This window comes from Gopherus flavomarginatus, unplaced genomic scaffold, assembly GCF_025201925.1.
Source record: "Gopherus flavomarginatus isolate rGopFla2 unplaced genomic scaffold, rGopFla2.mat.asm mat_scaffold_47_arrow_ctg1, whole genome shotgun sequence".
Taxonomy (NCBI): Eukaryota; Metazoa; Chordata; order Testudines; family Testudinidae; genus Gopherus; species Gopherus flavomarginatus.
In genome coordinates, this window is record NW_026115098.1 from 160,809 (window position 1) to 176,054 (window position 15,246).

Consider the following 15,246-nt stretch of genomic DNA (forward strand, 5'->3'; position numbering starts at 1 on the left):
ATGCCAAAATTTGAGCCATGAAAAGCGGCAGTGTGAACAGCGCATCATAGGTGGAGCTGTGCTCCCGGTGACAAAGCTCCTGCCCCTCATTGGAGGTAGTTTGGCTTTGTTGCCGGGGAAGCTCTCTCTCAGCGATAAGGACGGCCACACAGCGCACCTTACAATGGCATGGTTAGAGTGGCACAGCTGCACCGTGGTAAGGTGCGCGGTGTAGACACAGCCTCAGAGCTGGGCAAAGCCGACAGGCGCTGAGGAGCACAGGGTTCAGACAGAGACATCCGTTAGGAGAGGAACTATTCACAGGGATTCTCTATAGCCTAGTAAGGTGGAGAGGATGGAAGATGATAATGTACAGGTAGGTTCTGATGAGAAACAGTGAAATGAAAGAGTCTCCCTCAATTACATCATGTAATAGCAGACAGCTAATATGGGACACATTTTAGAAGTGCTTAAATACAAACGCTCAACGTCTAAGTACTAAGACTGGTGAATTTGAGTGCCTGGTATTGAGTGACGATATTGATAGAATGGGCATCACAGAAACCCTTGCATCCCCTCCTGCACCCACATGGGGAGACTGACCTGTGTGTATGGAGCAGCTGGCATTGGTGCCCCCCACTCCTCCCTGGAACGCTGCTCATCTGGGCACCCCTAGGGGCTGTGGGATGTGGGGGCAAGAAGTGAGATCATCCGAGTTCCCTGCATCCAGGTCACTTTCCTCAGCCGGGCTGCATAGCGGGAGGGCAGAGAGCAGCAGCTTCTGATGCTCCCCTCACAGCACAGCCCAAGTGGGAAAAGTGACCAGGACGCATGGAGCACATAGGGTTGCTCCTTACTCCCCTCAAACCTCTATGGACCCATGGAGGAGCATTGGGGCAGGGGAGAGCAGTGAGCACCTTTGCACTGCCACACGGTGCCCTTTGACCCCTGGAGCCCTGGGCGGCTATCGGGGGGCACTACCCCTAAGGCCGGCCAGGATCCCCAGAACGAGCAGCAGAAAACACAGAGACTGGCCACACACTGAGCAGTGGTAGCCTGGGCGGCTCGTAATGGAGGCTCAGGGGGGAGGGGTGTCATAACATTTTTTCCCAGATTTGGACCTTAGCGTCCAAAATATGGGTGTTAGCATGAAAACCTCCAAGCTTAGTTACCAGCTTGGACCTGGTAAAGCTGCCACCAGCCAGGGATTTATACAGTGCCAGGCTCACTGTGGTCTCCCCAAAACCTTCCCCGGGGGACCCCCAGACTCAGATGCCTTGAGTCTCACAACAAAGGGGAATAATCCATTTCCCTTCCCCCTCCTCCCCTCCAGGTGTTCCCTCCCTGGGTTCCTGGAGAGATATACAGAAGCAAGCTCCGTGAATCTAAACAGAGGGACTCCCCCCTCCCTGTTTCCAGTCCTGGAAATAGAAGTACCAAGATAGCTAATCTCTCTTCCCCCTTACCCAGAGGGTATGCAAAGTCAGGCTAGTAAATCTAACACAACGAGATTTTCCCCCTGACTTCTTCCTCCCACCAATTCCCTGGTGAGCTGCAGACTCAATTCCCTGGAGTCCCCACTAAAGAAAAAATCCAACAGGTCTTAAAAAGAAAGCTTTTATATAAAAAGAAAGAAAAGGACATAAAAATGGTCTCTCTGTATTAAGGTGAAAAACACAGGGTTATTTGCTTAAAAGAAAAAAATGAATAAACAGCCTTATCCAAAAAGAATACAATTTAAACATTCCAGCAACTACACACATGTAAATACAAAAAAAAACAATATAAACTTATTGTCTTATTATCTTTGTACTTACAATTTGGAAACAGAAGATTAGAAAGGCAGGAGATAGAAAAATCACTCTCATAGCCGAGACGCCACAGACACAAGACAAAGAACAAAGAACTCACACCCAAACTTCCCTCCACCCAGATTTGAAAAAGTCTTGTTTCCTGATTGGTCCTCTGGTCAGGTGTTTTAGGTTACTGGTGTTACCCCTTTATAGGTAAAAGAACATTAACCCTTAGCTATCTGTTTATGACAAGGGGGCTCAGCCTCCCCAAACCTTGCACTGCCAAGGGGACAGTGGGGCCCACGATCAGGGGCCCTGGCCAAGTTAGGTCCCCCTGGAAAAGTCTCCCCTATGTCAGCCCCAGGGCTGGAGGAGCTCCCACTCCCTACTACAGCCCGGTGGCTGCAGCAGGGGCACAGAGTTTCTCTGGTCTCAGGGCCACAGCGGGGCAGGGGTAAAGGAGTGATAGGGTGGGGCTGGTGGGGGAAGGGGTGGAACAGAAGTGACAGTGGATGGGGCCATGGGTGGAAGGGGGTAGAGCCACAGACAGAAGGTAGGGGCATGGTTCTGGTGCTGGGGCCCCCACACTTGTTCTCCCTTTCCCGGGGGTTTGGCATCACTAGCCCCGGCTTAGCGAGTAGGGTTCAGTGGTCCCCATAATGTGGGGTGCGACTCCTAGGCGGACACAGAGGAACATTCATGGGGGCACCTCAGGACCTGAGCCAGCCCACATAGAGGGCAGGGAGGGAGCACCACTCTGCCACAGCTCTTCCCCAACCCCACCTTCAGCCTGAGACTCTGGCTCCCAGCCCGGCGTCGACCCCTTTATCCCTGTCCGCACCCCTCTCCCCAGCAAGCAACAGCCCCACTCCTCCCAGCCCTGGTTCTTGACCGTGGCTTTCGAGGGGCCACAGCCATGGCTAAGAGGGCACAATGTGAAATGTTTGGGGACCACTGGTTTAGGGTGACGTCCTCAATCACTTCTCTGCAGTCCAATAAAAGCTATTCCTCACTCACCTACCCCTCCATCAGGACGGACTAGGTATGTTCTGCTGCCCTTCACTCATACAGGAAGGAGAATAACATTTCATTCCACTCAATCTTAAAGTGATTTGTAACCCAAGACCATCCCAAACTGGTCATTTTGGGGAAGCGGCCCCATCATGCTGCATAGCTAGGCAGAGTAGGTGTGTCTATGCAAACACGGTCTGCTCCTGAAGTCTTTCCCCAGCTCCTCACTAGGTGAGAGAGGGGAGCTCATTTAGACCCTGCTAACGCTTAGTATTTAAAAACTCCTTAGTATCCCTATCTCTGCCGGCCTTAGATTTCTCCTCCTGTCCATTTTTTGACAGCTCAGATGAGGTGACCGAGTGGTTAAGGTGATGAACTGCTATCCCATTATGCTCTGTCTGCATGGGTTCAAATCCCATTTTTATCAGAGGCATTTAGTCTTCACCCTCCTTTATAGACAACCATCTTCCCCCTTTGGTACAATAACAGATCAAACAATGTTGCTTGTGTTACCCAAAATTGGGTCAGTTAGTAAGCTTAGAGAGGACTAATAATGCCCCTCCCCCCCAGAGTTTGGCAGAAAGCAGCACATTTATTAGCTTGATAGCTAAGCTCAAAAGAAGGGATGGGGGAGGGTGTCACACTCATACTCACGCTCCCAGGACAGGCCTGGCAGTGGAGATGTCAGGATCCTTTAAGGTAAGTGTCCCACAGCGCAGCGATGGACGGTGCGATGAAGATCAGTCTCCCTGAGGTGCAATAGAATGTAACACAGCGAACCACAGGCCAGATGGGCCGGGTGAAGGGCATTCACTGGAGGTACAAAGGAGAGTGCGAAAGCCACTTCACAGGCATTCAAAGAGGGAAAGGACACAAGCTGGGGGAGTTTAACAGACCTTTTGAGCATACAGGTTATACAGAGCATACAGATCACTGCTGCTCCTACAACATGATAAGTTCTCAAGCAGCATGTTTCTTACTTTGCCTATCTGTCAATTTTGATGATTATTGATGGAAATATTTTGCCATTGGGTTGTGTGTTTACACAGAAATTGACATTTACCAACAAATACACAATTCTTCCAAGCCTGCCTAGTCTGCAGTTGATGGGTTTAGAGGGACACATTCACTCTTCCAGGTCCCCATTCCAGGCCTGTGCTCTCCAGGTTGTCAACTTCCCGCACTGCTGGGATCCTTCCCTCATCTCCCCCCAAACCACTGCCCCACCCCCACTTCTGGGTCCCCTCCCTACACTGTCTAACTCCACTGCTGGCAGGATCCCTTCCTGTTCCTTTCATTTCCTGCCTCCACTCTGGGCAAAAGCTCTGCACTCTTCCCACACCAGAAGTTGAACCCAGGCCACCTGGGTGAAAACCAGGAATCCTGACCACTAGCCCATATGGGACTATTGTTGCATCTGACGAAGTGGGTATTCACCCACGACAGCTCATGCTCCAATACGTCTGTTAGTCTATAAGGTGCCATCGGATTCTTGGCTGCTATTATTACTACAACTCAGGCCTTGGCTACACTGGAGAGTTACAGTGCAGGTGGTGGCTTTACAGCGCTGTAACTTACTCCCCCTCCACACTGGCAAGGCAAATACAGCGCTGTATCTCCCTGGCTACAGTGCTGCATGTGCTCCACCTCGACGAGAGGAATAAAGAGAACAGAGCTGGTGATGCAGCGCTGGGGTGCCAGTGTAAACAGTGATTAATTTTACTACGCTGTCACTGACCTCCGGAACCTTTCCATAATGCTTTTAAGTAGAGATAACGCTCTTTGTTTTGGTGTGATGCCTCTGTTTGTTTTGTTGTGAGCTCAAGGCTCCCGGAGCTGCTTATCTAAAAACCAAACACAGTTACTGTTTGCAGTGAATGAGCAGAGGCAGGGGGATCCCTTTGGAACACCCACAGCTGGTGTTTGCTTGAGGAGAGAAGCAGCTGGGTGGGCACGGGGGGGGGTCTGTTTTGGATCAGCGGCTTATCTGGTCTGTGAGGAAAAAAACAAAGGCGGCTATTTGCATTTAGTGAATGAGAGAGGGGTGGGGGAGGAGGCTTGAACTTGCCAGGCAGGGAGCTGACACAGTGTCAGCTCCAAAAATCCACTCGCTCTGTCTCCCCCACGCTCCGTGTCACACTCCACCCCACCCTCCTCTTTTGAAAAGCACATTGCAGCCACTTGAATGCTAGGATAGCTGCCCATAATGCACCACTCCCAACAGCGCTGCAAATGTGGCCATGACAGAGTGCTGGTAGCTGTCAGTGTGTCCACACTGCAGCGCTTTCCCTAAACAGCTGTAGGAAGACAGCTTTAACTCCCAGCGCTGGACAGCTGCAAGTGTAGCCAAACCCTCTCTAAGCTGACCCCTTATGAGAACAGCAGGGACTAGCATGACTAGATGTCCCGATTTTTGGGTCTTTTTCTTCTATAGGTGCCTATTAACCCCACCCCCATCCCAATTTTTCACATTTGCTGTCGGATCACCCTAGCAGGAGTTGCACACAGGGCTGCATTAACCTTCAGGTGCTGAGGTTTCCCTCTCTCCATTCCCAGAGCCTGTGATCAGGAAACAGACATCAGGGCTCCCAGGTGCTACACAGACCATGACTGAGATCATCAGACCCCATATTATGCAAGGTGCTGTACAAACCCTGGGCAACACTGAGACACCCAGGAGGTTCCCCTCAATTTCCCTGAGCCTCTGCTGCCCAACTTCTTCTGAATCCCTCTAGCTCACCCCGCCCTCCACAAAAAACCCACCTTTCCAAACAGTCCTTCTTTCCTTGCCCCCTGATTCTGGTTTCACACCCTGGGACCATCTCCACTCTTTGTCTCTCCCCCTCCAGGTGAAGCAGAGATGGAGGCAACTTCAGCCACTGGAGTCAGCCTCAGCAAGCACTGCAGCCGGCCCGGGGGAGAGGGGGTGTTTGCAGACACAGGAAGGGAGCAGGGGGTGCTGGGAAGAAGGGGCAGGAGAACAAAGCTCAGAGACCCAACATGGGGAAATTCCAGGGGGCGGGGCTCTGGCTCAGCTCGGGGGCGGGACAGCTCCTCGGGGCGGGGCTCCAGCACAGAGCAGGGGCGGGGCAGCTCCTGGGGGCGGGGCTCCAGCACAGAGCGGGGGCGGAGCAACTCCTGGGGCCGGGGCTCTGGCACAGCCCATGGTCAGGGCAGCTCCTGGGAGCCGGGCTCTGGCACATTGTGACGCGGAGCCCGGGCTGAACAGCTGCTTCCTGGTTCTCCACGTGCTGCCAGCTGCGCTGGAGCTGCCCGAGCCGGAGCGGAGCCGCTGTTCTCAGCTGCAGCCAGGATCTGCCCCCGGCCCCACTGGGATCCAGGTGAGGACAGAGACTGGGGCCCGGGGGTTCCCCTTGGTGTGGCTGGCGGGGGCGGGAGGGGAGAAGCCGGAGCTGCAGGCGGGGGAGGGCGGTGGGACATTGTGACCCGGAGCCCCTGGGGAATGAGAGGCGCTGGGGGGCAGGAAAGTGACTCTGCCCCAGGGAGCCTGGGAGAAACCTTGAAGGCGCCTCGGCCCCAGTGGAGCTGCAGGAGGATCCGTCCGCCCCGCTGGGATGGGGGCGCCGAGGCTCGGCCGTCGTGTGGGGGGGAGGGGCGGACCCCGGGCCAGGGGGGGGGGGGGCGGTGTATTAAATCCCTCCCCATTGTAATGTGCTACTCCCGGGCACTGCGCATGCCCAGTAACAGGCGCTGAAGCCGCTGCCCTTCCCCCTGCCCGGACAAGCCGTAACGTTCCGCCGGGCGCTGGGGGCGGGGCTGGAGCGGGGCGGGGGAGTAACAGGGAGCGTGGGAGGGGCGGGCGCAGAGCAGGAAATTGATGGGCGGGGGGGGGGTCAGGCAGCTGGAGGCAGGGTTCGTGGGGGGCTAAAGGGCACAATCCGGGCTGGGGGGAGGAGCAGGAGTTGAGCTCAGGGGAGGCGCTGGTAGAGGCCCTCCCTTTGGTGTGAGGGCGGAGGTGTCGAGGGGGGAGGAGAAACCGGAGTTGCGGGGGGGGAGGTCACTGGGGTGGGGGGGTAGATCTGTCTCTGTGCAGCCAGGACATTCCCGGGGTGGGAGGGAGGTGAGTTAACTGGATCCTGTCCCTGTTTTTGCCACTTCCTCCCACACACACATTCTCTCAAGATTTCCCCTTTTCTCTCTCATTATCACACGTGGCTATAAAATCCAGGGAGATTCTCCTCCCCCCCCCCCAAAGATCAGCTCTCTAATTGCCTCTGATTTTCCCTTTTCTCTCCATACTTCTCAAATGTCAATTTAAAATCTCTCCGATGGGGGGTGGATTTTCCCACCCATTTTATCTGCAGCGATTTGTCCTTGTTTGGGTGGGAAATTGTTGCCCTGGGTCATTCCCCAGAACATGGCTCCCACTGGAGTGGGATGGGATGAGGTTCCCGTTCTCTGCCAGGGCAGGGAAGGGAAGGGAGGAGCACATCCCCCATGGAGACAGCCCAGACCCCATTTCCCAATTCCCCTGCGGCCACCTTCCATTGTCCAGGGAGCCTTCCAGCTCCCCCCCCGCCCTTAAATCAGCTCCTCAAAGGGCTCTGAGCTGCTCACGTGAATGGTTGCCCCGTGGCCGGGGGGGACCATCACATTCTGTTTATGTATTGGACAGTCATATAAAATCCAGTCCAACAGTCCCCCTTTTCCACTAGTTATTTAATAGCAACATCAAATCCCCTCCGATCTTGGTGGTTTTCTCTCATGTTATCAAATGTCGTTTGTGACAGGGTTCTCTCTGCGTGTCTCAAAGATTGATATAAAATACCCCAAACATTTGCCCCACTTCTCTCTAGTTGTTTTATTTCTAATTGAATATGATGGGTTGTTTCCCAATGTGCTAAGATGCAGCCGCCTCTGGGGTGGATCCATGGTGGCCATTATTTGCTAGTGACAGCCCGTGGATCTTTCTTGCCCTCCAGGCCTTCCATTCTCCTGTTAAAGAAGCACTCCCCAGGCTCCCTCTGCCTGTGTGACTGGCCAGCAGGAGGTGGTGTTAACTTTCTAGCCACTTCTCACACTCTGTGAGGTAACACTTGCAGGGGCAGGGAAGGTGTCTGTGTGGGGAGATTGCAGCTGAAGGGGCATTGTGGTAGGGGGAGGCCTCTGGGTGGCTGGGCAGGGGGTACCCTAGTCAGGTTGGTGGGTTGTGGAGGTTTGGGGTTTTCGGGGGTGGTGGTTCTGATGTGCCCATCCCTGAGGCTATGGGTCCTGGAGGTGGGTATCGCTGGGGGCCTGGTGGCTGCAGAACAGTGGGGGTGGGTGTCTCTTGGGGAGGCGGGACAGAGGGTTAGAGGGAGCCTGGTTCTGTGCCAGGGGCTCTGTCTGTGCTTCCCCCGCTGGTTCCTGGTTTTGTTGCCATGCCCAGTGCACAGAGGTGGGGGAGGTGATCCCTGGCACTAGGTGAGGGCATGCCAGGGAAGCAGAGTGATGGGTCGCACTGTAAAGCATCAGGGGGTCACACTGGGCAGAGGAGGGGGGTCCCAGGCAAATGTCAGGGTAGATCGTTCTGGAGGGTGGGGAAGTTCCTAGGCAGGCAGTGAGGGACTGAGTTCCCAGTGGGGGGGGTCCCTTGAGGGGGTCCCTGGCTGCTGGGGGCTCTTGGTGGGGGGAACCCTTTGGGATTCCCAACCTGGCAATCATGATGTGGTGGGGGTTCTCTGGCCGGTGGGGCTTTGAGGGGTATCTGGGGTCCCTGGCCAGGGACTCTGGGGGCTGCGTCCCAGGGAATATCTGATGGGATCCTGGCTGGGGGGTGACTGGGGCCCCTGGCTGGGGGTCTGGGCTCTGGGTACTAGGGGGTGTCTGGGGGCTGCTGCTAACCATGATCCTTCTCTCTGGTCAACTTGTACCAGAGTCCTGGCTCCTAGTCACCAGGTCACCAAGTCCATTCCCCAGTCACGTGCCCTGTCACTGTGATAACTTTCTGTCCACTTAGCAAACACTGTTAGTGTGAAATCACAGAATTTACTTTTCTCCTCTTTTGAAAACTGCAGGAACTTTTGGTTCCGTTTGGAAAATTTTTGCCCCCAGTCCTTGTCCTAGATCTGCGGGGGTGAGGGAGGTGGGAAGGGAGTCAGCACTGCCACACGATGGTCTTTTCCACAGCGTTCTGAACTCATTCTTTCTGAAATCCGGTGTCATTGAGACCGTTGTTAATCCAGAGTCACTGTATGGAAAGACAAGGAGTGATTCCAGATGGACAGTGGGTCAAATGAGATCAGCCATTCTCCCTGTGAGGAGGGGCTCCCATTAGCTGCTCTCCCCAGAGAGCTAAAGGAGGGAAGCTGCTCATACACTCTGTCCCTCTCTGCTCAGGATATTGGGGTTCAGCTTCCTGGGTCAGATGCTGCAGCCTCCATTGTGATCTGGGAGACCAGGCTTGGCAGCTGCTGCTCCCCCAGTGGGGCTCTGTGCTGGGAAGTGACCTTAATTAAAGCTTCTCTGCCCGGCCCAGGGGATGACTTTCTGCAGCTGGTCCTAGCCCCCTAGGGCAGTCCTGGGCCCTGTTACTACTAAATTCTGAGCCAGAGTCTCCAGGTAACTGAAAGACCTCAGGGAATGTCCTAGGGTCTGGCAAGAAAGTGACTCTGCACAAACAACACCACCTCATTTCTCCTCCCATTAGCGTTGCCAGGAGGAAATCCAGCCATGGGAGAGCAAAGCCCCCAGGAATGGGACTGTCCCAGCCAGAGGGGCAGGGAGAGAGGACAGGGGAAGGAGAGACTGAAAGGGGCAGTGGGAGAAATGAATGTGGGGGAGAGATTTCCAGTTCTCTAGTCCACCCAGACACATGTATTGCTGCATCCTGGGGAAGAACCACTTTCCAGTGAACAAAACAAGGATCAGACAGAGCAAAAGCCAGTTCCTGACTCCATATTCCCCCTGCTGGTGTGTGGCTGCCGTGGGGTCAGTGTCTAGGTAATCCCCCACAGTGACTCCTTTGGTTCTGCTCTTTTCTAGCCTTGTGTTCAGAGAAGGGGTGAGGGGAGAGAGAAGGGAGGTTAAAAATGTGTCTGTGGACTTAGCCTGGCAGGAGGGGCCAGGTCTAAATTGTTATAAACAGATTGAGCATTTCCCAGCATGACAGAATCTAGGGTGTCTGTCTGCAGGGAAAGGGCCTGGGGGAATTGTGATGTGAAATTAACTAAAACCGGTTCTGAAACGCCCAGAACTGCCCTTCACCCCAGACAGGCTGCAGAATGTTTTGCTCCAGCTCATCTCAGCCTGGCGTGGGACAGGGAAGAGAAATGGCTGCAGTGGAGTCAGTCCAGGTAGAGATCATCGGGGGGTTGCTGGTGGGTTCCTGCTGGAGGAAAGGGAGAGCAAATACACCAGAGGTGGGAAGGTTTGCAGAGTCTGGTTTGGAGGTTGGAGCGGGGCAGGAAATTCACAGCGTGGGGAAAGGAGGAGGCCAGGGTGTGGCAGACCTGCTGGGAGTTATTTACTAAGTAGCCTAGATTCTAGGAACAGACACAGGAGGTTTGGAGGTGGAAATGCCCTAATTTGTGAAGAGAGAAAATAACCCACCTACATGGAGCTAGTCAAACTGACCAGACTCCTAGTGCTGGAGCCTGACCTCATTAACCATCAGCTGCTGTGAGATATAAAGGGGACACCCATGAGTCAGGCTTATTGGAGCTGCCTCTCCCTTCATATCCTGCTCCTCACAATGAGGAGGGTGTTGGGCATCCTACCAGCGAGCTCTCCCTGGACCCTGCTAGGGGCTCCATCTCCTGTATCAGTCAGTGGCTAGTAGGGGGGTGATGGATATGCTGGGAGAGATAAGGGGCTCTCTCTTCATCCCCTCACCCTAGCATTTGCTGCAAACTCTGAGCCAGGTCGAGGTGGGACTCTCCTGACTATGATCCACCCATAGCTTCCATTTGATTCACTCTTCTCTGCCACAAATAGTGGGGCTGTGAGTGGGGCAGCAAGTCCTTAGTGTTGGACTCTTACTCTTTCAGGGGCTGGTGACCTTCAAGGAGATGGCTATGTATTTCACCAGGGAAGAGTGGGCTCTGCTGGACCCCACTCAGAGAGCCCTCTACTGGGATGTCATGCAGGAGAACTATGAGACTGTGACCTCGCTGGGTAAGGGTTCCTGTCCCTTCTGTTCTTGGAAGGGGAAATGAAGAGTGAAGGTTCACACCACCCCCACAATGCCATCTGTACCCTGTCCTGTTTCAGCATCACCCCAATAGGCTAGTGACACACATAATACCAGACACCCTCCTCTGCTGCAGAACACTTTGGGAACAGAGCACAGGAGCCGTATTGCACAGTGTCAAATATCTCCTGTTTGCTCAAGTGAAACTGGGGGTTAGGTCTGGCATAACTGTCCCATACCCCTAATCATTTTTGTTGCCCTTTTCTGAACCTTTTCCAATTCCAATATATCTATTTTTGAGATGGGGTGACATGTGCATGCAGTATTCAAGATGTGGGTGTATCATGGATTTATTTGCTGTTTTTACAAATATGATCTATGAGATATTCTGTCATATCTATCACTTTCTTAATTATTTCCTACATTGTTCACTTTTTTTCACTGCTGCTGCACATTGAGTGGATGTTTTCAGAGAACTATCCACAGTGACTCCAAGATCCATCTCTTGAGTGGAAACTACTAATTTAGACCCCATCATTTTGTATGTATAGTTGGGATTGTGTTTTCCAATGGGCTGCACTATGTGCTATCCTGTCATCTAGTACTGCTGAGATCCTGGATTCAGTAATATCCCTGCCCTTCCTGTTCCCTTTCTCCACCGAACCCCGCCAGCCCATGCTTCCTGTTCCCAGCTTCCCCAGGATTCTCGCACTGTCTCTGAACCTCTCTGTCAGCAAGAAGCAGTGCCAGGGACACTTGCCCTCTGTCTGGAGTCTTCGATTTCTGGGACATGGATTTACTTTCTCTGTGTTTTAAGAGGCTCTGTCATAATGAGTGTCTGTGACGTTACCCAGAGTACAATCTGGACTGTTAAATAGCTGTGTCCCTTCAGTTCTCGAACCAGGGGTGCCTTTTCCACTGTTCTCCCGTGAGAACAGTCCCTCTTGGCCAACTAACGCATAGTCTCCAGCATGTAACTCACTCCCAGCTACACAGTATTGAGTGCTGCTAGACAGCCACTCATGAATTACACCTCAGGAGAAAACCAGCAAATTCTCAAGTGCCCAACTTTCCCCCAGAAATGTGCATCTTGCACTGTCCAGCACGCTACTGAACGACAAAAGCTCATATGAAGTCTGTCATTTCATCAGTGGAAAATGACATGCACCAGCTGGTTATCCCAAACAGAGTTTCCAACACACTTCAATCCACACATACTGGTTAGATGAACAATAAACCAAGACTGTTAACTACCAAAAACTAAAACTAGGCCCAGTCCATGAAAGAGGCACTCCCAGGAGAGACTGTATAAAGGCTGGAACATGAAACACCTTTGTAAACCTGAGACAGCTGCCTTGGGGACAATGACAGGAAGAATCCCCCAAAGTGACTCCTTTGTTTCTGCTCTTCTCTGGCCTCCGATTGTTCCTTCCAAAGTGGAGTACTTTGCACTTGTCCCTACTGAATTTCATCCTATTTACTTCAGATCATTTCTCCAGTTTGTCCAGATCATTTTGAATTTTAATCCAATCCTCCAAAGCACTTACAACCCCTCCCAACTTGGTGTTGTCCGCAAACTTGATACGTGTAAGAGAGAGACTGTTACTGGGAGGGTTTCCCCATGTGTCAGAGGGTTACACCCTGGTAGGAGGGCGCTAGGCCTGTACTGGAATAAGGTCACTCTGTGCTTCACTGTGTGCCAGAACCTAGAATGTGCATTAGCAGGGGAAAAGCTGGGGGGAATCGGCTTGTGGAATGGACAAGAGCCTAGTCTGAATTCTCACACCTTGCCCTTTTCACCCCGGCAGGCCAGAGAATAACATCCATGTTTCGCTTCAGATCATCTCGTCCTCCCAGGGGGAAGGAAATGGCTGCAATGGAGCTGGCTCAGGTAAGAGATTATCAGGGTGGTGGGCTCTGCTTGGAGGTCGAGGAGCAGTAAATGCATAGGAGGGTGGGAATTGCTAGAAGTGGTGGGAAGCAGGAAATATCTCGGGTGGAGAAAGGGAGGGGACAGCATGTGACAAACCTGTTGAGACTTCTGTAGTGTAGGGCGTGATGGGTTGTCACCCCCAGGGGGCAGTTTGTGGAGCTTCTGGGAACTGCTGTGTCCTCTAACCCTCAAGCTGGGCTGGCCCTTCTCACACTGCTTTGCTGGAGATTTCGCCAGCCTCTCCATGGCCTGTTATCACCCAACACGACAGCAGGTGGTGCCATGCAGCCAACTAAGCTACCTGAGTGCTTTACCTAAGCCACTCAAGTACAGATAGAAGACAAGAGCCAATTTCCCACTCCCCAACGTTGCACACTTGCTGTAGTATAAATCCAGAATTATACCATCTTATAGTGCATGGGGATCTCTATAATGTAAGCTCATTAATATAGTTCCCCTTCCCCTCGATATGGGACAGATGTGCACAACAAGCTGAGATTTTCCCCAGTCCCTTCACTCAAAATACGCTGGTTAAGATAAAGCATCAAACAAGTTTATTAACTGCAGAAAGATAGATTAAGTGATTATAAGTGATAACAAACAGATCAAAGCAGATTATTTAGCAAATAACCAAAACTCAGACTAAGCCTAACATACTAGATGGATAGAATTTGAATTAGCAATTTCTCACCCTAACTGAGATGATGTCACACCCCACCTTATGTAGCTTTTCCATATGGTGGGAACCTTTTGTTCCAAACTCAGTTCCTAGTCCAGTTTGTGGAAAAATAGAGGTACTAAAATGGAGTTTAGTGTCATGTGGTCTGGTCACAGGCCCTGCTGAGCCATAGTAGCCATGACTCGTAGGCTGGCTGAAACATTCACAGGAAGGCTAAGCTCTTCCACAGTCCATTGTCTTTGTTGAGCCATCAGCACTGTCTGGCTTCTTCATTGTTGTACCTGAAAGGCTCATTGTGGGTGTTACCCAGAGTAAGCACATTTGAAATACAGATACAGAGTCAATATCCATAACTTCAGATACGAACATGATATGTACACACAAATAGGATAATCATATTCAGCAAATCAGAACTTTTCCAGTGACACCACACATGATGCATCTTCTACAAAATAGATCATAATTATGTCCTAATCATATTATAATCATACCACTATGATGAATATGGGGGTGTAGTGTCAGATAGGTCCTAATTTCAGGGCACAGGAGTTGGGAATGGAACTTCCCCTCTTTGTGGAACAGGAAATAACCCTCCAGCCAGGGCTGGGACAACTTCCCAGACTCTCAGTGATGGAGCCTGAATCGACTGACATTTCATTAATTACCACCAACCCCAATCTTTGTGGCAACTGTAAACTTTATCAGTGATGATTTTGTACTCTCTTCTAAGTCATGGATAAGAATGTTAAATAGTACAGGGCCAAGAACTAATCCCTGCAGGAACCTGCTAGAAAGAAATCCACTCGATCATGGTTCCCCATTTACTATCAGAGTTTTTAATCTATTTAATGTATGCCATGTTTATTTTGTATCATTCTAGTTTTTTTTAGTAAAAATATTGTGCTAATCAAGTCATGTCCCTTACGGAAGTTTAGGTATATTACATCAATACTATTAGCTGCAACCAAACTTTTGATCTCATCCAATAAGAATATCCCGTTAGTTTGATAGGCTCTATTTTCTCTAAACCTTTGTTAATGGGCACTACAATTCTGACCTTCTAACTTGTATTCTTTATGATTGACTTCCCCTTTCTTCCATATATTTTATTGGAGAGTGCTTGGATTCCTACCAGGGAGCCACTATCAGGGTCCAGAGACAGCCCCATCTCCTATATTAAGCTCTGGCTAGTAGCTATGTGATAAATGTGAAGACCCTGCTTCTGTCTGTCAGATGGGAGACACAAAGGTTCTCTCTTTCTACCCTCTGATGCCTCCTGGCTGCTGTAAGCAAGGTGGGGTGGGACTCTGTTAACGTGTGCCTCCCGGAGCTTCCATTTCCCTGGTGCTGCTGTTCCGTGAATAGTGGGGTTGTGAGTGGGTCAGCAGGTACTGAGTATTGGACTCCTGCTCTTCAGGGGCCGGTGACCTTCGAGGAGGTGGCTGTGTATTTCTCCAGGGAAGAGGGGACTCTGCTGGACCCCACTCAGAGAGCCCTCTACAGAGATGTCATGCAGGGGAACTATGAGACGATGGTCTTGCTGGGTAAGGATTCCTGTCCCTTCTGTTCTTGGAAGGGGAAATGAAGAGTGAAGGTTCATGCCACCCCCACAATGCCATCTGTACCCTGTCCTGTTTCAGCATCACCCCAATAGGCCAGTAACATACATACTACCAGAGACCCTCCTCTGCTGCAGAGACACTTTGAACGAGCACAGGAG

At 51.8% G+C, this 15,246-nt stretch overlaps 1 protein-coding gene across 1 annotated transcript in view; it reads left to right on the forward strand.

The window, feature by feature from the left end:
• LOC127042511 (zinc finger protein 560-like) overlaps nt 1-15,246 on the forward strand; it is a 1,223,565-nt gene that overhangs the window by 114,821 nt on the left and 1,093,498 nt on the right. The window lies entirely within an intron of this gene.